Genomic DNA, 22407 nt, shown 5'->3' on the forward strand with positions numbered 1-22407 from the left:
CAGCCCCTCTGTTTCTCGCCCTCTGTTTCAGCCTCTCTGTTTCTCGCCCTCTGTTTCAGCCCCTCTGTTTCTCGCCCTCTGTTTCAGCCCCTCTGATTCAGCCCCTCTGTTTCTCGCCCTCTGTTTCAGCCCCTCTGTTGCAGCCCCTCTGTTTCAGGTCCTCTGTTTCAGCCCCTCTATTTCAGCCTATCTGTTTCAGCCCCTCTGTTTCATCCCATCTGTTTCTCGCCCTCTGTTTCTCACCCTCTGTTTCTCGCTCTCTGTTTCAGCCCCTGTGTTTCTTGCCCTATGTTTTAGCCCCTCTGTTTCTCGCCCTCTGTTTCTCACCCTCTGTTTCTCGCCCTCTGTTTCAGCCCCTCTGTTTTTTGACCTCTGTTTCAGCCCGTCTGTTTCTCGCCCTCTGTTTCAACCGCTCTGTTTCTCGCCCTCTGTTTCAGCCCCTCTGTTTCTCGTCCTCTGTTTCAGCCCCTCTGTTTCTCGCCCTCTGTTTCAGCCACTCTGTTTCAGCCCCTCTGTTTCAGCCCCTCTGTTTCTCGCCCTCTGTTTCAGCCCCTCTGTTTCTCGCCCTCTGTTTCTCAACCGCTGTTTCAGCCCCTTTGTTTCTCGCCCTCTGTTTCAGCCCATCTGTTTCAGCCCCTCTGATTCAGCCCCTCTGATTCAGCCCCTCTGTTTCAGCCTCTCTGTTTCAGCCCCTCTGTTTCTCGCCCTCTGTTTCAGCCCCGCTGATTCAGCCCCTCTGTTTCAGCCCCTCTGATTCATCCCCTCTGTTTCATCCCCTCTATTTCAGCCCCTCTGTTTCAGCCCCTCTGATTCAGCCCCTCTGTTTCAGGCTCTCTGTTTCAGCCCGTTTGTTTCAGCCCCTCTGTTTCAGCCCCTCTGTTTCTCGCACTCTGTTTCTCGCCCGCTGTTTCAGTCCCTTAGTTTCTCGCCGACTGTTTCAGCCCCTCTGTTTCAGCCCCTCTGATTCAGCCCCTCTGATTCAGCCCCTCTGTTTCTCGCCCTCTGTTTAAGCCCCTCTGTTTCAGCCCCTCTGTTTCAGCCCCTCCGATTCAGCCCCTCTGTTTCAGCCCCTCTGTTTCAGCCCCTCTGTTTCAGCCTCTCTGTTTCTCGCCCTCGGTTTCAGCCCCTCTGTTTCTCGCCCTCTGTTTCAGCCCCTCTGTTTCTCACCCTCTGTTTCAGCCCCTCTGTTTCAGCCCCACTGTGTCAGCCCCTCTGTTTCAGCCCCTCTGTTTCTCGCCCTCTGTTTCAGCCCCTCTGTTTCTCGCCCTCTGTTTCAGCCCCTCTGTTTCTCGCCCTCTATTTCAGCCCCTCTGTTTCAGCTCCACTGTTTCAGTCCCTCTGTTTCAGCCCCTCTGATTCAGCCCCTCTGTTTCAGCCTCTCCGTTTCAGCCCCTCTGTTTCTCGCCCTCTGTTTCAGCCCCTCTGTTTCTCGACCTCTGTTACAGCCCCTCTGTTTCTCGCCCTCTGTTTCAGCCCCTCTGATTCTGCCCCTCTGTTTCAGCCCCTCTGATTCATCCCGTCTGTTTCAGCCCATCTATTTCAGCCCCTCTGTTTCAGCCCTTCTGATTCAGCCCCTCTGTTTCAGGCTCTCTGTTTCAGCCCGTCTGTTTCAGCCCCTCTGTTTCAGCCCGTCTGTTTCTGGCCCTCTGTTTCTCTCCCGCTGTTTCAGCCCCTTTGTTTCTCGCCCTCTGTTTCAGCCCCTCTGTTTCAGCCCCTCTGATTCAGCCCCTCTGATTCAGCCCCTCTGTTTCAGCCCCTCTGTTTCAGCCCCTCTGTTTCAGCCCCTCTGTTTCAGCCCCTCTGTTTCTCGCCCTCTGTTTCAGCCCCTCTGTTTCAGCACCTCTGTTTCAGCCCCTCTGTTTCAGCCACCCTGTTTCAGCCCTCTGTTTCAGCCCCTCTGTTTCAGCCCCTCTGTTTCACCCCCTCTGTTTCTCGCCCTCTGTTTCAGCCCCTCTGTTTTTCGCACTCTTTTTCAGCCCCTCTGTTTCAGCCTTCTGTTTCAGCCCCTCTGTTTCTCACCCTCTGTTTCAGCCCCTCTGATTCAGCCCCTCTGTTTCTCGCCCTCTGTTTCAGCCCCTCTGTTGCAGCCCCTCTGTTTCAGGTCCTCTGTTTCAGCCCCTCTATTTCAGCCTATCTGTTTCAGCCCCTCTGTTTCATCCCATCTGTTTCTCGCCCTCTGTTTCTCACCCTCTGTTTCTCGCTCTCTGTTTCAGCCCCTGTGTTTCTTGCCCTATGTTTTAGCCCCTCTGTTTCTCGCCCTCTGTTTCTCACCCTCTGTTTCTCGCCCTCTGTTTCAGCCCCTCTGTTTTTTGACCTCTGTTTCAGCCCGTCTGTTTCTCGCCCTCTGTTTCAACCGCTCTGTTTCTCGCCCTCTGTTTCAGCCCCTCTGTTTCTCGTCCTCTGTTTCAGCCCCTCTGTTTCTCGCCCTCTGTTTCAGCCACTCTGTTTCAGCCCCTCTGTTTCAGCCCCTCTGTTTCTCGCCCTCTGTTTCAGCCCCTCTGTTTCTCGCCCTCTGTTTCTCAACCGCTGTTTCAGCCCCTTTGTTTCTCGCCCTCTGTTTCAGCCCATCTGTTTCAGCCCCTCTGATTCAGCCCCTCTGATTCAGCCCCTCTGTTTCAGCCCCTCTGTTTCAGCCCCTCTGTTTCTCGCCCTCTGTTTCAGCTCCTCTGTTTCTCGCCCTCTGTTTCAGCCCCTCTGTTTCAGCACCTCTGTTTCAGCCCCTCTGTTTCAGCCACCCTGTTTCAGCCCCTCTGTTTCAGCCCCTCTGTTTCAGACCCTCTGTTTCTGGCCCTCTGTTTCTCGCCCGCTGTTTCAGCCCCTTTGTTTCTCGCCCTCTGTTTCAGCCCATCTGTTTCAGCCCCTCTGATTCAGCCCCTCCGATTCAGCCCCTCTGTTTCAGCGCCTCTGTTTCTCGCCCTCTTTTTCAGCCCCTCTGTTTCAGCCCTCTGTTTCAGCCCCTCTGTTTCTCACCCTCTGTTTCAGCCCCTCTGTTTCGTGCCCTCTGTTTCAGCCCCTCTGTTTCAACCCCTCTGTTTCAGCCCCTCTGTTTCTAGCCCTCTGTTTCAGCCACTCTGTTTCTCGCCCTCTGTTTCAGCCCCTCTGTTTCAGCCCCTCTGTTTCTCGCCCGCTGTTTCTGCCCCTCTGTTTCAGCCCCTCAGTTTCTCGCCCTCTGTTTCAGCCCCGCTGATTCAGCCCCTCTGTTTCAGCCCCTCTGATTCATACCCTCTGTTTCAGCCCCTCTATTTCAGCCCCTCCGTTTCAGCCCCTCTGATTCAGCCCCTCTGTTTCAGGCTCTCTGTTTCAGCCCGTGTGTTTCAGCCCCTCTGTTTCAGCCCCTCTGTTTCTCTCACTCTGTTTCTCGCATGCTGTTTCAGTCCCTTAGTTTCTCGCCGACTGTTTCAGCCCCTCTGTTACAGCCCCTCTGATTCAGCCCCTCTGATTCAGCCCCTCTGTTTCTTGCTCTCTGTTTCAGCCCCTCTGTTTCAGCCCCTCTGTTTCAGCCCCTCCGATTCAGCCCCTCTGTTTCAGACCCTCTGTTTCAGCCCCTCTGTTTCAGCCCCTCTGTTTCTCGCCCTCTGTTTCAGCCCCTCTGTTTCTCGCCCTCTGTTTCAGCCCCTCTGTTTCTCGCCCTCTGTTTCAGCCCCTCTGTTTCAGCCCACTGTGTCAGCCCCTCTGTTTCAGCCCCTCTGTTTCTCGCCCTCTGTTTCATCCCCTCTGTTTCTCGCCCTCTGTTTCAGCCCCTCTGTTTCTCGCCCTCTGTTTCAGCCCCTCTGTTTCAGCTCCACTGTTTCAGTCCCTCTGATTCTCGCCCTCTGTTTCCCGCCCTCTGTTTCAGCCCCTCTGTTTCTCGCCCTCTGTTTCAGCCCCTCTGTTTCTCGCCCTCTGTTTCAGCCCCTCTGTTTCAGCCCCTCTGTTTCTCGCACTCTGTTTCAGCCCCTCTGTTTCTTGCTCTCTGTTTCAGCCCCTCTGTTTCAGCCCCTCTGTTTCAGCCTCTCTGTTTCAGCCCCTCTGTTTCTCGCCCTCTGTTTCAGCCCCTCTGTTTCTCGCCCTCTGTTTCAGCCCCTCTGTTTCTCGCCCTCTGTTTCAGCCCCTCTGATTCTGCCCCTCTGTTTCAGCCCCTCTGATTCATCCCGTCTGTTTCAGCCCATCTATTTCAGCCCCTCTGTTTCAGCCCTTCTGATTCAGCCCCTCTGTTTCAGGCTCTCTGTTTCAGCCCGTCTGTTTCAGCCCCTCTGTTTCAGCCCCTCTGTTTCTCGCACTCTGTTTCTCGCCCGCTGTTTCAGTCCCTTAGTTTCTCGCCCACTGTTTCAGCCCCTCTGTTTCAGCCCCTCTGATTCAGCCCCTCTGATTCAGCCCCTCTGTTTCTCGCCCTCTGTTTCAGCCCCTCTGTTTCAGCCCCTCTGTTTCTGCCCCTCTGTTTCAGCCCCTCTGTTTCTCGCCCTCTGTTTCAGCCCCTCTTTTTCAGCCCCTCTGTTTCAGCCCCTCCGATTCAGCCCCTCTGATTCAGCCCATCTGTTTCAGCCCCTCTGTTTCAGCCCCTCTGTTTCTCGCCCTCTGTTTCAGCCTCTCTGTTTCTCGCCCTCTGTTTCAGCCCCTCTGTTTCTCGCCCTCTGTTTCAGCCCCTCTGTTTCAGCCCCTCTGTTTCAGCCCCTCTGTTTCTCGCCCTCTGTTTCAGCCCCTCTGTTTCTCGCCCTCTGTTTCAGCCCCTCTGTTTCTGCCCCTCTGTTTCTGCCCCCCTGTTTCAGCCCCTCTGTTTCTCGCCCTCTGTTTCAGCCCCTCTGTTTCAGCCCCTCTGTTTCAGCACCTCCGATTCAGCCCCTCTGTTTCTCGCCCTCTGTTTCAGCCCCTCTGTTTCAGCCCCTCTGTTTCTCGCCCTCTGTTTCAGCCCCTCTGTTTCTCGCCCTCTGTTTCAGCCCCTCTGTTTCTCGCCCTCTGTTTCAGCCCCTCTGTTTCAGCCCCTCTGTTTCAGCCCCTCTGTTTCTTGCCCTCTGTTTCAACCCCTCTGTTTCTCGCCCTCTGTTTCAGCCCCTCTGTTTCAGCCCCTCTGTTTCTCGCCCTCTGTTTCAGCCCCTTTGTTTCTTGCCCTCTGTTTCAGCCCCTCTGTTTCAGCCCCTCTGTTTCAGCCTCTCTGTTTCAGCCCCTCTGTTTCTCGCCCTCTGTTTCAGCCCCTCTGTTTCTCGCCCTCTGTTTCAGCCCCTCTGTTTCTCGCCCTCTGTTTCAGCCCCTCTGATTCAGCCCCTCTGTTTCAGCCCCTCTGATTCATCCCACTGTTTCAGCCCATCTATTTCAGCCCCTCTGTTTCAGCCCTTCTGATTCAGATCCTCTGTTTCAGGCTCTCTGTTTCAGCCCGTCTGTTTCAGCCCCTCTGTTTCAGCCCCTCTGTTTCTCGCACTCTGTTTCTCGACCGCTGTTTCAGTCCCTTAGTTTCTCGCCCACTGTTTCAGCCCCTCTGTTTCAGCCCCTCTGATTCAGCCCCTCTGATTCAGCCCCTCTGTTTCTCGCCCTCTGTTTCAGCCCCTCTGTTTCAGCCCCTCTGTTTCTGCCCCTCTGTTTCAGCCCCTCTGTTTCTCGCCCTCTGTTTCAGCCCCTCTGTTTCAGCCCCTCTGTTTCAGCCCCTCCGATTCAGCCCCTCTGATTCAGCCCCTCTGTTTCAGCCCCTCTGTTTCAGCCCCTCTGTTTCTCGCCCTCTGTTTCAGCCCCTCTGTTTCTCGCCCTCTGTTTCAGCCCCTCTGTTTCTCGCCCTCTGTTTCAGCCCCTCTGTTTCAGCCCCTCTGTTTCAGCCCCTCTGTTTCTTGCCCTCTGTTTCAGCCCCTCTGTTTCTCGCCCTCTGTTTCAGCCCCTCTGTTTCAGCCCCTCTGTTTCTCGCCTTCTGTTTCTGCCCCTCTGTTTCAGCCCCTCTGTTTCTCGCCCTCTGTTTCAGCCTCTCTGTTTCTCGCCCTCTGTTTCAGCCCCTCTGTTTCTCGCCCTCTGTTTCAGCCCCTCTGTTTCAGCCCCTCTGTTTCAGCCCCTCTGTTTCAGCCCCTCTGTTTCTCGCCCTCTGTTTCAGCCTCTCTGTTTCTCGCCCTCTGTTTCAGCCCCTCTGTTTCTCGCCCTCTGTTTCAGCCCCTCTGTTTCAGCCCCTCTGTTTCAGCCCATCTGTTTCTCGCCCTCTGTTTCAGCCCCTCTGTTTCTCGCCCTCTGTTTCAGCCCCTCTGTTTCAGTCCCTCTGTTTCTGCCCCTCTGTTTCAGCCCCTCTGTTTCTCGCCCTCTGTTTCAGCCCCTCTGTTTCAGCCCCTCTGTTTCAGCACATCCGATTCAGCCCCTCTGTTTCAGCACCCTCTGTTTCAGCCCCTCTGTTTCAGCCCCTCTGTTTCTCGCCCTCTGTTTCAGCCCCTCTGTTTCTCGCCCGCTGTTTCAGCCCCTCTGTTTCTCGCCCTCTGTTTCAGCCCCTCTGTTTCAGCCCCTCTGTTTCAGCCCCTCTGTTTCTCGCCCTCTGTTTCAGCCCCTCTGTTTCTCGCCCTCTGTTTCAGCCCCTCTGTTTCAGCCCCTCTGTATCTCGCCTTCTGTTTCTGCCCCTCTGTTTCTCGCCCTCTGTTTCAGCCCCTCTGTTTCTCGCCCTCTGTTTCAGCCCCTCTGTTTCTCGCCCTCTGTTTCAGCCCCTCTGTTTCAGCCCCTCTGTTTCAGCCCCTCTGTTTCTCGCCCTCTGTTTCAGCCCCTCTGTTTCTCGCCCTCTGTTTCAGCCCCTCTGTTTCAGCCCCTCAGTTTCAGGATCTCTGTTTCAGCCCGTCTGTTTCAGCCCGTCTGTTTCAGCCCCTCTGTTTCTCTCACTCTGTTTCTCGCCTGCTGTTTCAGTCCCTTAGTTTCTCGCCGACTGTTTCAGCCCCTCTGTTTCAGCCATTCTGATTCAGCCCCTCTGATTCAGCCCCTCTGTTTCTTGCTCTCTGTTTCAGCCCCTCTGTTTCAGCCCCTCTGATTCAGCCCCTCTGATTCAGCCCCTCTGTTTCTTGCTCTCTGTTTCAGCCCCTCTGTTTCAGCCCCTCTGTTTCAGCCCCTCCGATTCAGCCCCTCTGTTTCAGCCCCTCTGGTTCAGCCCCTCTGTTTCAGCCCCTCTGTTTCTCGCCCTCTGTTTCAGCCTCTCTGTTTGTAGCACTCTGTTTCAGCCCCTCTGTTTCTCGCCCTCTGTTTCAGCCCCTCTGTTTCAGCCCACAGTGTCAGCCCCTCTGTTTCAGCCCCTCTGTTTCTCACCCTCTGTTTCAGCCCCTCTGTTTCTCGCCCTCTGTTTCAGCCCCTCTGTTTCTCGCCCTCTGTTTCAGCCCCTCTGTTTCAGCTCCACTGTTTCAGTCCCTCTGTTTCTCGCCCTCTGTTTCTCGCCCTCTGTTTCAGCCCCTCTGTTTCTCGCCCTCTGTTTCAGCCCCTCTGTTTCTCGCCCTCTGTTTCAGCCCCTCTGTTTCAGCCCCTCTGTTTCTCGCCCTCTGTTTCAGCCCCTCTGTTTCTTGCCCTCTGTTTCAGCCCCTCTGTTTCAGCCCCTCTGTTTCAGCCCCTCTGTTTCAGCCCCTCTGTTTCTCGCCCTCTGTTTCAGCCCCTCTGTTACTCGCCCTCTGTTTCAGCCCCTCTGTTTCTCACCCTCTGTTTCAGCCCCTCTGATTCTGCCCCTCTGTTTCAGCCCCTCTGATTCATCCCGTCTGTTTCAGCCCATCTATTTCAGCCCCTCTGTTTCAGCCCTTCTGATTCAGCCCCTCTGTTTCAGGCTCTCTGTTTCAGCCCGTCTGTTTCAGCCCCTCTGTTTCAGCCCCTCTGTTTCTCGCACTCTGTTTCTCGCCCGCTGTTTCAGTCCCTTAGATTCTCGCCCACTGTTTCAGCCCCTCTGTTTCAGCCCCTCTGATTCAGCCCCTCTGATTCAGCCCCTCTGTTTCTCGCCCTCTGTTTCAGCCCCTCTGTTTCAGCCCCTCTGTTTCTGCCCCTCTGTTTCAGCCCCTCTGTTTCTCGCGCTCTGTTTCAGCCCCTCTGTTTCAGCCCCTCTGTTTCAGCCCCTCTGTTTCTCGCCCTCTGTTTCAGCCCCTCTGTTTCAGCCCCTCTGTTTCAGCCCCTCTGTTTCAGCACCTCCGATTCAGCCCCTCTGTTTCAGCCCCTCTGTTTCAGCCCCTCTGTTTCAGCCCCTCTGTTTCTCGCCCTCTGTTTCAGCCCCTCTGTTTCTCGCCCTCTGTTTCAGCCCCTCTGTTTCTCGCCCTCTGTTTCAGCCCCTCTGTTTCAGCCCCTCTGTTTCAGCCCCTCTGATTCAGCCCCTCTGATTCAGCCCCTTTCTTTCTCGCCCTCTGTTTCAGCCCCTCTGTTTCAGCCCTTCTGTTTCAGCCCCTATGTTTCAGCCCCTCTGTTTCTCGCCTTCTGTTTCTGCCCCTCTGTTTCTCGCCCTCTGTTTCAGCCTCTCTGTTTCTCGCCTTCTGTTTCAGCCCCTCTGATTCAGCCCCTCTGTTTCAGCCCCTCTGATTCAGCCCCTCTGATTCAGCCCCTTTCTTTCTCGCCCTCTGTTTCAGCCCCTCTGTTTCAGCCCTTCTGTTTCAGCCACTCTGTTTCAGCCCCTCTGTTTCTTGCTCTCTTTTTCAGCCCCTCTGATTCTCGCCTTCTGTTTCAGCCCCTCTGTTTCTCGCCCTCTGTTTCAGCCCCTCTGATTCACACTCTCTGTTTCAGCACCTCTTTTTCAGCCCCTCTGTTTCAGCCCCTCTGTTTCTCGCCCTCTGTTTCAGCCCCTCTGTTTCTTGCCCTCTGTTTCAGCCCCTCTGTTTCAGCCCCTCTGTTTCAGCCTCTCTGTTTCAGCCCCTCTGTTTCTCGCCCTCTGTTTCAGCCCCTCTGTTTCTCGCCCTCTGTTTCAGCCCCTCTGATTCAGCCCCTCTGTTTCAGCCCCTCTGATTCATCCCTCTGTTTCAGCCCATCTATTTCAGCCCCTCTGTTTCAGCCCTTCTGATTCAGCCCCTCTGTTTCAGGCTCTCTGTTTCAGCCCGTCTGTTTCAGCCCCTCTGTTTCAGCCCCTCTGTTTCTCGCACTCTGTTTCTCGACCGCTGTTTCAGTCCCTTAGTTTCTCGCCCACTGTTTCAGCCCCTCTGTTTCAGCCCCTCTGATTCAGCCCCTCTGATTCAGCCCCTCTGTTTCTCGCCCTCTGTTTCAGCCCCTCTGTTTCAGCCCCTCTGTTTCTGCCCCTCTGTTTCAGCACCTCTGTTTCTCGCCCTCTGTTTCAGCCATCTGTTTCAGCCCCTCTGTTTCAGCCCCTCCGATTCAGCCCCTCTGATTCAGCCCCTCTGTTTCAGCCCATCTGTTTCAGCCCCTCTGTTTCTCGCCCTCTGTTTCAGCCTCTCTGTTTCTCGCCCTCTGTTTCAGCCCCTCTGTTTCTCGCCCTCTGTTTCAGCCCCTCTGTTTCAGCCCCTCTGTTTCAGCCCCTCTGTTTCTCGCCCACTGTTTCAGCCCCTCTGTTTCTCGCCCTCTGTTTCAGCCCCTCTGTTTCAGTCCCTCTGTTTCTGCCCCTCTGTTTCAGCCCCTCTGTTTCTCACCCTCTGTTTCAGCCCCTCTGTTTCAGCCCCTCTGTTTCAGCACATCCGATTCAGCCCCTCTGTTTCAGCACCCTCTGTTTCAGCCCCTCTGTTTCAGCCCCTCTGTTTCTCGCCCTCTGTTTCAGCCCCTCTGTTTCTCGCCCTCTGTTTCAGCCCCTCTGTTTCAGCCCCTCTGTTTCAGCCCCTCTGTTTCTCGCCCTCTGTTTCAGCCCCTCTGTTTCTCGCCCTCTGTTTCAGCCCCTCTGTTTCAGCCCCTCTGTATCTCGCCTTCTGTTTCTGCCCCTCTGTTTCTCGCCCTCTGTTTCAGCCTCTCTGTTTCTCGCCTTCTGTTTCAGCCCCTCTGATTCAGCCCCTCTGTTTCAGCCCCTCTGATTCAGCCCCTCTGATTCAGCCCCACTATTTCTCGCCCTCTGTTTCAGCCCCTCTGTTTCAGCCCTTCTGTTTCAGCCACTCTGTTTCAGCCCCTCTGTTTCTTGCCCTCTGTTTCAGCCCCTCTGTTTCTCACCCTCTGTTTCAGCCCCTCTGTTTCTCGCCCTCTGTTTCAGCCCCTCTGTTTCTCGCCCTCTGTTTCAGCCCCTCTGTTTCAGCTCCACTGTTTCAGTCCCTCTGTTTCTCGCCCTCTGTTTCTCGCCCTCTGTTTCAGCCCCTCTGTTTCTCGCCCTCTGTTTCAGCCCCTCTGTTTCTCGCCCTCTGTTTCAGCCCCTCTGTTTCGGCCCCTCTGTTTCTCGCCCTCTGTTTCAGCCCCTCTGTTTCTTGCCCTCTGTTTCAGCCCCTCTGTTTCAGCCCCTCTGTTTCAGCCCCTCTGTTTCAGCCCCTCTGTTTCTCGCCCTCTGTTTCAGCCCCTCTGTTACTCGCCCTCTGTTTCAGCCCCTCTGTTTCTCACCCTCTGTTTCAGCCCCTCTGATTCTGCCCCTCTGTTTCAGCCCCTCTGATTCATCCCGTCTGTTTCAGCCCATCTATTTCAGCCCCTCTGTTTCAGCCCTTCTGATTCAGCCCCTCTGTTTCAGGCTCTCTGTTTCAGCCCGTCTGTTTCAGCCCCTCTGTTTCAGCCCCTCTGTTTCTCGCACTCTGTTTCTCGCCCGCTGTTTCAGTCCCTTAGATTCTCGCCCACTGTTTCAGCCCCTCTGTTTCAGCCCCTCTGATTCAGCCCCTCTGATTCAGCCCCTCTGTTTCTCGCCCTCTGTTTCAGCCCCTCTGTTTCAGCCCCTCTGTTTCTGCCCCTCTGTTTCAGCCCCTCTGTTTCTCGCCCTCTGTTTCAGCCCCTCTGTTTCAGCCCCTCTGTTTCAGCCCCTCTGTTTCTCGCCCTCTGTTTCAGCCCCTCTGTTTCAGCCCCTCTGTTTCAGCCCCTCTGTTTCAGCACCTCCGATTCAGCCCCTCTGTTTCAGCCCCTCTGTTTCAGCCCCTCTGTTTCAGCCCCTCTGTTTCTCGCCCTCTGTTTCAGCCCCTCTGTTTCTCGCCCTCTGTTTCAGCCCGTCTGTTTCTCGCCCTCTGTTTCAGCCCCTCTGTTTCAGCCCCTCTGTTTCAGCCCCTCTGATTCAGCCCCTCTGATTCAGCCCCTTTCTTTCTCGCCCTCTGTTTCAGCCCCTCTGTTTCAGCCCTTCTGTTTCAGCCCCTATGTTTCAGCCCCTCTGTTTCTCGCCTTCTGTTTCTGCCCCTCTGTTTCTCGCCCTCTGTTTCAGCCTCTCTGTTTCTCGCCTTCTGTTTCAGCCCCTCTGATTCAGCCCCTCTGTTTCAGCCCCTCTGATTCAGCCCCTCTGATTCAGCCCCTTTCTTTCTCGCCCTCTGTTTCAGCCCCTCTGTTTCAGCCCTTCTGTTTCAGCCACTCTGTTTCAGCCCCTCTGTTTCTTGCTCTCTTTTTCAGCCCCTCTGATTCTCGCCTTCTGTTTCAGCCCCTCTGTTTCTCGCCCTCTGTTTCAGCCCCTCTGATTCACACTCTCTGTTTCAGCACCTCTTTTTCAGCCCCTCTGTTTCAGCCCCTCTGTTTCTCGCCCTCTGTTTCAGCCCCTCTGTTTCTTGCCCTCTGTTTCAGCCCCTCTGTTTCAGCCCCTCTGTTTCAGCCTCTCTGTTTCAGCCCCTCTGTTTCTCGCCCTCTGTTTCAGCCCCTCTGTTTCTCGCCCTCTGTTTCAGCCCCTCTGTTTCTCGCCCTCTGTTTCAGCCCCTCTGATTCAGCCCCTCTGTTTCAGCCCCTCTGATTCATCCCTCTGTTTCAGCCCATCTATTTCAGCCCCTCTGTTTCAGCCCTTCTGATTCAGCCCCTCTGTTTCAGGCTCTCTGTTTCAGCCCGTCTGTTTCAGCCCCTCTGTTTCAGCCCCTCTGTTTCTCGCACTCTGTTTCTCGACCGCTGTTTCAGTCCCTTAGTTTCTCGCCCACTGTTTCAGCCCCTCTGTTTCAGCCCCTCTGATTCAGCCCCTCTGATTCAGCCCCTCTGTTTCTCGCCCTCTGTTTCAGCCCCTCTGTTTCAGCCCCTCTGTTTCTGCCCCTCTGTTTCAGCACCTCTGTTTCTCGCCCTCTGTTTCAGCCATCTGTTTCAGCCCCTCTGTTTCAGCCCCTCCGATTCAGCCCCTCTGATTCAGCCCCTCTGTTTCAGCCCATCTGTTTCAGCCCCTCTGTTTCTCGCCCTCTGTTTCAGCCTCTCTGTTTCTCGCCCTCTGTTTCAGCCCCTCTGTTTCTCGCCCTCTGTTTCAGCCCCTCTGTTTCAGCCCCTCTGTTTCAGCCCCTCTGTTTCTCGCCCACTGTTTCAGCCCCTCTGTTTCTCGCCCTCTGTTTCAGCCCCTCTGTTTCAGTCCCTCTGTTTCTGCCCCTCTGTTTCAGCCCCTCTGTTTCTCACCCTCTGTTTCAGCCCCTCTGTTTCAGCCCCTCTGTTTCAGCACATCCGATTCAGCCCCTCTGTTTCAGCACCCTCTGTTTCAGCCCCTCTGTTTCAGCCCCTCTGTTTCTCGCCCTCTGTTTCAGCCCCTCTGTTTCTCGCCCTCTGTTTCAGCCCCTCTGTTTCTCGCCCTCTGTTTCAGCCCCTCTGTTTCAGCCCCTCTGTTTCAGCCCCTCTGTTTCTCGCCCTCTGTTTCAGCCCCTCTGTTTCTCGCCCTCTGTTTCAGCCCCTCTGTTTCAGCCCCTCTGTATCTCGCCTTCTGTTTCTGCCCCTCTGTTTCTCGCCCTCTGTTTCAGCCTCTCTGTTTCTCGCCTTCTGTTTCAGCCCCTCTGATTCAGCCCCTCTGTTTCAGCCCCTCTGATTCAGCCCCTCTGATTCAGCCCCACTATTTCTCGCCCTCTGTTTCAGCCCCTCTGTTTCAGCCCTTCTGTTTCAGCCACTCTGTTTCAGCCCCTCTGTTTCTTGCCCTCTGTTTCAGCCCCTCTGTTTCTCGCCCTCTGTTTCAGCCCCTCTGTTTCTCGCCCTCTGTTTTAGCCCCTCTGATTCACACTCTCTGTTTCAGCCCCTCTGTTTCAGCCCCTCTGTTTCTGCCCGTCTGTCTCTCGCCCTCTGTTTCAACCCCTCTGTATCTCAACCTCTGTTTCAGCCCATCTGTTTCAGCCCCTCTGATTCATCCCTCTGTTTCAGCCCATCTATTTCAGCCCCTCTGTTTCAGCCCTTCTGATTCAGCCCCTCTGTTTCAGGCTCTCTGTTTCAGACGGTCTGTTTCAGCCCCTCTGTTTCAGCCCCTCTGTTTCTCGCACTCTGTTTCTCGCCCGCTGTTTCAGTCCCTTAGTTTCTCGCCCACTGTTTCAGCCCCTCTGATTCAGCCCCTCTGATTCAGCCCCTCTGTTTCAGCCCCTCTGTTTCAGCCCCTCTGTTTCTGCCCCTCTGTTTCAGCCCCTCTGTTTCTCGCCCTCTGTTTCAGCCCCTCTGTTTCAGCCCCTCTGTTTCAGCCCCTCCGATTCAGCCCCTCTGATTCAGCCCCTCTGTTTCAGCCCCTCTGTTTCAGCCCCTCTGTTTCTCGCCCTCTGTTTCAGCCTCTCTGTTTCTCGCCCTCTGTTTCAGCCCCTCTGTTTCTCACCCTCTGTTTCAACCCCTCTGTTTCAGCCCCTCTGTTTCAGCCCCTCTGTTTCTCGCCCTCTGTTTCAGCCCCTCTGTTTCTCGCCCTCTGTTTCAGCCCCTCTGTTTCAGTCCCTCTGTTTCTGCCCCTCTGTTTCAGCCCCTCTGTTTCTCGCCCTCTGTTTCAGCCCCTCTGATTCTGCCCCTCTGTTTCAGCCCCTCTGATTCATCCCGTCTGTTTCAGCCCATCTATTTCAGCCCCTCTGTTTCAGCCCTTCTGATTCAGCCCCTCTGTTTCAGCCCCTCTGTTTCTGCCCCTCTGTTTCAGCCCCTCTGTTTCTTGCCCTCTGTTTCAGCCCCTCTGTTTCAGCCCCTCTGTTTCAGCCCCTCCGATTCAGCCCCTCTGATTCAGCCCATCTGTTTCAGCCCCTCTGTTTCAGCCCCTCTGATTCTCGCCCTCTGTTTCAGCCTCTCTGTTTCTCGCCCTCTGTTTCAGCCCCTCTGTTTCTCGCCCTCTGTTTCAGCCCCTCTGTTTCAGCCCCTCTGTTTCTCGCCCTCTGTTTCAGCCCCTCTGTTTCTCGCCCTCTGTTTCAGCCCCTCTGTTTCTGCCCCTCTGTTTCTGCCCCTCTGTTTCAGCCCCTCTGTTTCTCGCCCTCTGTTTCAGCCCCTCTGTTTCAGCCCCTCTGTTTCAGCACATCCGATTCAGCCCCTCTGTTTCAGCCCCTCTGTTTCAGCCCCTCTGTTTCTCGCCCTCTGTTTCAGCCCCTCTGTTTCTCGCCCTCTGTTTCAGCCTCTCTGTTTCTCGCCCTCTGTTTCAGCCCCTCTGTTTCAGCCCCTCTGTTTCAGCCCCTCTGATTCAGCCCCTCTGATTCAGCCCCTTTCTTTCTCGCCCTCTGTTTCAGCCCCTCTGTTTCAGCCCTTCTGTTTCAGCCCCTCTGTTTCAGCCCCTCTGTTTCTCGCCTTCTGTTTCTGCCCCTCTGTTTCTCGCCCTCTGTTTCAGCCTCTCTGTTTCTCGCCTTCTGTTTCAGCCCCTCTGATTCAGCCCCTCTGTTTCAGCCCCACTGATTCAGCCCCTCTGATTCAGCCCCTCTGTTTCTCGCCCTCTGTTTCAGCCCCTCTATTTCAGCCCTTCTGTTTCAGCCACTCTGTTTCAGCCCCTCTGTTTCTTGCACTCTGTTTCAGCCCCTCTGATTCTCGCCTTCTGTTTCAGCCCCTCTGTTTCTCGCCCTCTGTTTCAGACCCTCTGATTCACACTCTCTGTTTCAGCACCTCTTTTTCAGCCCCTCTGTTTCAGCCCCTCTGTTTCTCGCACTCTGTTTCAGCCCCTCTGTTTCTTGCCCTCTGTTTCAGCCCCTCTGTTTCAGCCCTTCTGTTTCAGCCCCTCTGTTTCAGCCCCTCTGTTTCTCGCCCTCTGTTTCAGCCCCTCTGTTTCTCACCCTCTGGTTCAGCCCCTCTGTTTCAGCCCCTCTGTTTCAGCCCCTCTGTTTCTCGCCCTCTGTTTCAGCCCCTCTGTTTCTCGCCCTCTGTTTCAGCCCCTCTGTTTCAGTCCCTCTGTTTCTGCCCCTCTGTTTCAGCCCCTCTGTTTCTCGCCCTCTGTTTCAGCCCCTCTGTTTCAGCCCCTCTGTTTCAGCACATCCGATTCAGCCCCTCTGTTTCAGCACCCTCTGTTTCAGCCCCTCTGTTTCAGCCCCTCTGTTTCTCGCCCTCTGTTTCAGCCCCTCTGTTTCTCGCCCTCTGTTTCAGCCCCTCTGTTTCTCGCCCTCTGTTTCAGCCTCTCTGTTTCAGCCACTCTGTTTCAGCCCCTCTGTTTCTCGCCCTCTGTTTCAGCCCCTCTGTTTCTCGCCCTCTGTTTCAGCCCCTCTGTTTCAGCCCCTCTGTATCTCGCCTTCTGTTTCTGCCCCTCTGTTTCTCGCCCTCTGTTTCAGCCTCTCTGTTTCTCGCCTTCTGTTTCAGCCCGTCTGATTCAGTCCCACTGTTTCAGCCCCTCTGATTCAGCCCCTCTGATTCAGCCCCACTGTTTCTCGCCCTCTGTTTCAGCCCCTCAGTTTCAGCCCTTCTGTTTCAGCCACTCTGTTTCAGCCCCTCTGTTTCTTGCCCTCTGTTTCAGCCCCTCTGATTCTCGCCCTCTGTTTCAGCCCCTCTGTTTCTCGCCCTCTGTTTCAGCCCCTCTGATTCACACTCTCTGTTTCAGCCCCTCTGTTTCAGCCCCTCTGTTTCTGCCCCTCTGTCTCTCGCTCTCTGTTTCAACCCCTCTGTATCTCGCCCTCTGTTTCAGCCCGTCTGATCCAGCCCCTCTGTTTCAGCCCCTCTGATTCAGCCCCTCTGTTTCAGCCACTCTGTTTCAGCCCCTCTGTTTCTCGCCCTCTATTTCAGCCCCTCTGTTTCTCACCCTCTGTTTCAGCCCCTCTGTTTCAGCCCCTCTGTTTCTCGCCCTCTGTTTCAGCCCCTCTGTTTCTCGCCCTCTGTTTCAGCCCCTCTGATTCAGCCCCTCTGATTCAGCCCATCTGTTTCTACCCCTCTGTTTCAGCCTCTTTGTTTCTCGCCCTCTGTTTCAGCCCCTCTGTTTCTCGCCCTCTGTTTCAGCCCCTCTGTTTCAGCCCCTCTGTTTCAGCCCCTCTGTTTCTCGCCCTCTGTTTCAGCCCCTCTGTTTCCCGCCCTCTGTTTCAGCCCCTCTGTTTCTGCCCCTCTGTTTCTGCCCCTCTGTTTCAGCCCCTCTGTTTCTCGCCCTCTGTTTCAGCCCCTCTGTTTCAGCCCCTCTGTTTCAGCACCTCGGATTCAGCCCCTCTGTTTCAGCCCCTCTGTTTCAGCCCCTCTGTTTCTCGCCCTCTGTTTCAGCCCCTCTGTTTCTCGCCCTCTGTTTCAGCCCCTCTGTTTCTCGCCCTCTGTTTCAGCCCCTCTGTTTCAGCCCCTCTGTTTCAGCCCCTCTGTTTCTTGCCCTCTGTTTCAGCCACTCTGTTTCTCGCCCTCTGTTTCAGCCCCTCTGTTTCAGCCCCTCTGTTTCTCGCCTTCTGTTTCTGCACCTCTGTTTCTCGCCCTCTGTTTCAGCCTCTCTGTTTCTCGCCTTCTGTTTCAGCCCCTCTGATTCAGCCCCTCTGTTTCAGCCCCTCTGATTCAGCCCCTCTGATTCAGCCCCTCTGTTTCTCGCCCTCTGTTTCAGCCCCTCTGTTTCAGCCCTTCTGTTTCAGCCACTCTGCTTCAGCCCCTCTGTTTCTTGCCCTCTGTTTCAGACCCTCTGATTCTCGCCTTCTGTTTCAGCCCCTCTGTTTCTCGCCCTCTGTTTCAGCCCCTCTGATTCACACTCTCTGTTTCAGCACCTCTTTTTCAGCCCCTCTGTTTCAGCCCCTCTGTTTCTCGCCCTCTGTTTCAGCCCCTCTGTTTCTTGCCCTCTGTTTCAGCCCCTCTGTTTCAGCCCCTCTGTTTCAGCCTCTCTGTTTCAGCCCCTCTGTTTCTCACCCTCTGGTTCAGCCCCTCTGTTTCAGCCCCTCTGTTTCAGCCCCTCTGTTTCTCGCCCTCTGTTTCAGCCCCTCTGTTTCTCGCCCTCTGTTTCAGCCCCTCTGTTTCAGTCCCTCTGTTTCTGCCCCTCTGTTTCAGCCCCTCTGTTTCTCGCCCTCTGTTTCAGCCCCTCTGTTTCAGCCCCTCTGTTTCAGCACATCCGATTCAGCCCCTCTGTTTCAGCACCCTCTGTTTCAGCCCCTCTGTTTCAGCCCCTCTGTTTCTCGCCCTCTGTTTCAGCCCCTCTGTTTCTCGCCCTCTGTTTCAGCCCCTCTGTTTCTCGCCCTCTGTTTCAGCCCCTCTGTTTCAGCCACTCTGTTTCAGCCCCTCTGTTTCTCGCCCTCTGTTTCAGCCCCTCTGTTTCTCGCCCTCTGTTTCAGCCCCTCTGTTTCAGCCCCTCTGTATCTCGCCTTCTGTTTCTGCCCCTCTGTTTCTCGCCCTCTGTTTCAGCCTCTCTGTTTCTCGCCTTCTGTTTCAGCCCGTCTGATTCAGTCCCACTGTTTCAGCCCCTCTGATTCAGCCCCTCTGATTCAGCCCCACTGTTTCTCGCCCTCTGTTTCAGCCCCTCAGTTTCAGCCCTTCTGTTTCAGCCACTCTGTTTCAGCCCCTCTGTTTCTTGCCCTCTGTTTCAGCCCCTCTGATTCTCGCCCTCTGTTTCAGCCCCTCTGTTTCTCGCCCTCTGTTTCAGCCCCTCTGATTCACACTCTCTGTTTCAGCCCCTCTGTTTCAGCCCCTCTGTTTCTGCCCCTCTGTCTCTCGCTCTCTGTTTCAACCCCTCTGTATCTCGCCCTCTGTTTCAGCCCGTCTGATCCAGCCCCTCTGTTTCAGCCCCTCTGATTCAGCCCCTCTGTTTCAGCCCCTCTGTTTCAGCCCCTCTGTTTCTCGCCCTCTGTTTCAGCCCCTCTGTTTCTCACCCTCTGTTTCAGCCCCTCTGTTTCAGCCCCTCTGTTTCTCGCCCTCTGTTTCAGCCCCTCTGTTTCTCGCCCTCTGTTTCAGCCCCTCTGATTCAGCCCCTCTGATTCAGCCCATCTGTTTCTACCCCTCTGTTTCAGCCTCTTTGTTTCTCGCCCTCTGTTTCAGCCCCTCTGTTTCTCGCCCTCTGTTTCAGCCCCTCTGTTTCAGCCCCTCTGTTTCAGCCCCTCTGTTTCTCGCCCTCTGTTTCAGCCCCTCTGTTTCCCGCCCTCTGTTTCAGCCCCTCTGTTTCTGCCCCTCTGTTTCTGCCCCTCTGTTTCAGCCCCTCTGTTTCTCGCCCTCTGTTTCAGCCCCTCTGTTTCAGCCCCTCTGTTTCAGCACCTCGGATTCAGCCCCTCTGTTTCAGCCCCTCTGTTTCAGCCCCTCTGTTTCTCGCCCTCTGTTTCAGCCCCTCTGTTTCTCGCCCTCTGTTTCAGCCCCTCTGTTTCTCGCCCTCTGTTTCAGCCCCTCTGTTTCAGCCCCTCTGTTTCAGCCCCTCTGTTTCTTGCCCTCTGTTTCAGCCCCTCTGTTTCTCGCCCTCTGTTTCAGCCCCTCTGTTTCAGCCCCTCTGTTTCTCGCCTTCTGTTTCTGCCCCTCTGTTTCTCGCCCTCTGTTTCAGCCTCTCTGTTTCTCGCCTTCTGTTTCAGCCCCTCTGATTCAGCCCCTCTGTTTCAGCCCCTCTGATTCAGCCCCTCTGATTCAGCCCCTCTGTTTCTCGCCCTCTGTTTCAGCCCCTCTGTTTCAGCCCTTCTGTTTCAGCCACTCTGCTTCAGCCCCTCTGTTTCTTGCCCTCTGTTTCAGACCCTCTGATTCTCGCCTTCTGTTTCAGCCCCTCTGTTTCTCGCCCTCTGTTTCAGCCCCTCTGATTCACACTCTCTGTTTCAGCACCTCTTTTTCAGCCCCTCTGTTTCAGCCCCTCTGTTTCTCGCCCTCTGTTTCAGCCCCTCTGTTTCTTGCCCTCTGTTTCAGCCCCTCTGTTTCAGCCCCTCTGTTTCAGCCTCTCTGTTTCAGCCCCTCTGTTTCTCGCCCTCTGTTTCAGCCCCTCTGTTTCTCGCCCTCTGTTTCAGCCCCTCTGTTTCTCGCCCTCTGTTTCAGCCCCTCAGAATCAGCCCCTCTGTTTCAGCCCCTCTGATTCATCCCTCTGTTTCAGCCCATCTATTTCAGACCCTCTGTTTCAGCCCTTCTGATTCAGCCCCTCTGTTTCAGGCTCTCTGTTTCAGCCCGTCTGTTTCAGCCCCTCTGTTTCAGCCCCTTTGTTTCTCGCACTCTGTTTCTCGCCCGCTGTTTCAGTCCCTTAGTTTCTGGCCTACTGTTTCAGCCCCTCTGTTTCAGCCCCTCTGATTCAGCCCCTCTGATCAGCCCCTCTGTTTCAGCCCCTCTGTTTCTGCCCCTCTGTTTCAGCCCCTCTGTTTCTCGCCCTCTGTTTCAGCCCCTCTGTTTCAGCCCCTCTGTTTCAGCCCCTCCGATTCAGCCCCTCTGATTCAGCCCCTCTGTTTCAGCCCCTCTGTTTCAGCCCCTCTGTTTCTCGCCCTCTGTTTCAGCCTCTCTGTTTCTCGCCCTCTGTTTCAGCCCCTCTGTTTCTCACCCTCTGTTTCAGCCCCTCTGTTTCAGCCGCTCTGTTTCAGCCCCTCTGTTTCTCGCCCTCTGTTTCAGCCCCTCTGTTTCTCGCCCTCTGTTTCAGCCCCTCTGTTTCAGTCCCTCCGTTTCTGCCCCTCTGTTTCAGCCCCTCTGTTTCTCGCCCTCTGTTTCAGCCCCTCTGGTTCAGCCCCTCTGTTTCAGCACATCCGATTCAGCCCCTCTGTTTCAGCACGCTCCGTTTCAGCCCCTCTGTATCAGCCCCTCTGTTTCTCGCCCTCTGTTTCTGCCCCTCTGTTTCTCGCCCTCTGTTTCAGCCCCTCTGTTTCTCGCCCTCTGTTTCAGCCCCTCTGTTTCAGCCCCTCTGTTCAGCCCCTCTGTTTCTCGCCCTCTGTTTCAGCCCCTCTGATTCATCCCTCTGTTTCAGCCCATCTATTTCAGCCCCTCTGTTTCAGCCCTTCTGATTCAGCCCCTCTGTTTCAGGCTCTCTGTTTCAGCCCGTCTGTTTCAGCCCCTCTGTTTCAGCCCCTCTGTTTCTCGCACTCTGTTTCTCGCCCGCTGTTTCAGTCCCTTAGTTTCTCGCCCACTGTTTCAGCCCCTCTGTTTCAGCCCCTCTGATTCAGCCCCTCTGATTCAGCCCCTCTGTTTCTCGCCCTCTGTTTCAGCCCCTCTGTTTCAGCCCCTCTGTTTCTGCCCCTCTGTTTCAGCCCCTCTGTTTCTCGCCCTCTGTTTCAGCCCCTCTGTTTCAGCCCCTCTGTTTCAGCCCCTCCGATTCAGCCCCTCTGATTCAGCCCCTCTGTTTCAGCCCCTCTGTTTCAGCCCCTCTGTTTCTCGCCCTCTGTTTCAGCCTCTCTGTTTCTCGCCCTCTGTTTCAGCCCCTCTGTTTCAGCCCCTCTGTTTCAGCCCCTCTGTTTCTCGCCCTCTGTTTCAGCCCCTCTGTTTCTCGCCCTCTGTTTCAGCCCCTCTGTTTCAGTCCCTCTGTTTCTGCCCCTCTGTTTCAGCCCCTCTGTTTCTCACCCTCTGTTTCAGCCCCTCTGTTTCAGCACATCCGATTCAGCCCCTCTGTTTCAGCACCCTCTGTTTCAGCCCCTCTGTTTCAGCCCCTCTGTTTCTCGCCCTCTGTTTCAGCCCCTCTGTTTCTCGCCCTCTGTTTCAGCCCCTCTGTTTCTCGCCCTCTGTTTCAGCCCCTCTGTTTCAGCCCCTCTGTTTCAGCCCCTCTGTTTCTCGCCCTCTGTTTCAGCCCCTCTGTTTCTCGCCCTCTGTTTCAGCCCCTCTGTTTCAGCCCCTCTGTATCTCGCCTTCTGTTTCTGCCCCTCTGTTTCTCGCCCTCTGTTTCAGCCTCTCTGTTTCTCGCCTTCTGTTTCAGCCCCTCTGATTCAGCCCCTCTGTTTCAGCCCCTCTGATTCAGCCCCTCTGATTCAGCCCCACTATTTCTCGCCCTCTGTTTCAGCCCCTCTGTTTCAGCCCTTCTGTTTCAGCCACTCTGTTTCAGCCCCTCTGTTTCTTGCCCTCTGTTTCAGCCCCTCTGTTTCTCGCCCTCTGTTTCAGCCCCTCTGTTTCTCGCCCTCTGTTTTAGCCCCTCTGATTCACACTCTCTGTTTCAGCCCCTCTGTTTCAGCCCCTCTGTTTCTGCCCGTCTGTCTCTCGCCCTCTGTTTCAACCCCTCTGTATCTCAACCTCTGTTTCAGCCCATCTGTTTCAGCCCCTCTGATTCATCCCTCTGTTTCAGCCCATCTATTTCAGCCCCTCTGTTTCAGTCCCTCTGTTTCAGCCCCTCTGTTTCTCGCACTCTGTTTCTCGCCCGCTGTTTCAGTCCCTTAGTTTCTCGCCCACTGTTTCAGCCCCTCTGTTTCAGCCCCTCTGATTCAGCCCCTCTGATTCAGCCCCTCTGTTTCTGCCCCTCTGTTTCAGCCCCTCTGTTTCTCGCCCTCTGTTTCAGCCCCTCTGTTTCAGCCCCTCTGTTTCAGCCCCTCCGATTCAGCCCCTCTGATTCAGCCCCTCTGTTTCAGCCACTCTGTTTCAGCCCCTCTGTTTCTCGCCCTCTGTTTCAGCCTCTCTGTTTCTCGCCCTCTGTTTCAGCCCCTCTGTTTCTCACCCTCTGTTTCAGCCCCTCTGTTTCAGCCCCTCTGTTTCAGCCCCTCTGTTCCTCGCCCTCTGTTTCAGCCCCTCTGTTTCTCGCCCTCTGTTTCAGCCCCTCTGTTTCAGTCCCTCTGTTTCTGCCCCTCTGTTTCAGCCCCTCTGTTTCTCGCCCTCTGTTTCAGCCCCTCTGATTCTGCCCCTCTGTTTCAGCCCCTCTGATTCATCCCGTCTGTTTCAGCCCATCTATTTCAGCCCCTCTGTTTCAGCCCTTCTGATTCAGCCCCTCTGTTTCAGGCTCTCTGTTTCAGCCCGTCTGTTTCAGCCCCTCTGTTTCAGCCCCTCTGTTTCTCGCACTCTGTTTCTCGCCCGCTGTTTCAGTCCCTTAGTTTCTCGCCCACTGTTTCAGCCCCTCTGTTTCAGCCCCTCTGATTCAGCCCCTCTGATTCAGCCCCTCTGTTTCTCGCCCTCTGTTTCAGCCCCTCTGTTTCAGCCCCTCTGTTTCTGCCCCTCTGTTTCAGCCCCTCTGTTTCTCGCCCTCTGTTTCAGCCCCTCTGTTTCAGCCCCTCTGTTTCAGCCCCTCCGATTCAGCCCCTCTGATTCAGCCCATCTGTTTCAGCCCCTCTGTTTCAGCCCCTCTGTTTCTCGCCCTCTGTTTCAGCCTCTCTGTTTCTCGCCCTCTGTTTCAGCCCCTCTGTTTCTCGCCCTCTGTTTCAGCCCCTCTGTTTCAGCCCCTCTGTTTCTCGCCCTCTGTTTCAGCCCCTCTGTTTCTCGCCCTCTGTTTCAGCCCCTCTGTTTCTGCCCCTCTGTTTCTGCCCGTCTGTTTCA

The sequence above is a fragment of the Chiloscyllium punctatum genome, unplaced genomic scaffold, assembly GCF_047496795.1.
Source record: "Chiloscyllium punctatum isolate Juve2018m unplaced genomic scaffold, sChiPun1.3 scaffold_54, whole genome shotgun sequence".
NCBI lineage: Eukaryota > Metazoa > Chordata > Chondrichthyes > Orectolobiformes > Hemiscylliidae > Chiloscyllium > Chiloscyllium punctatum.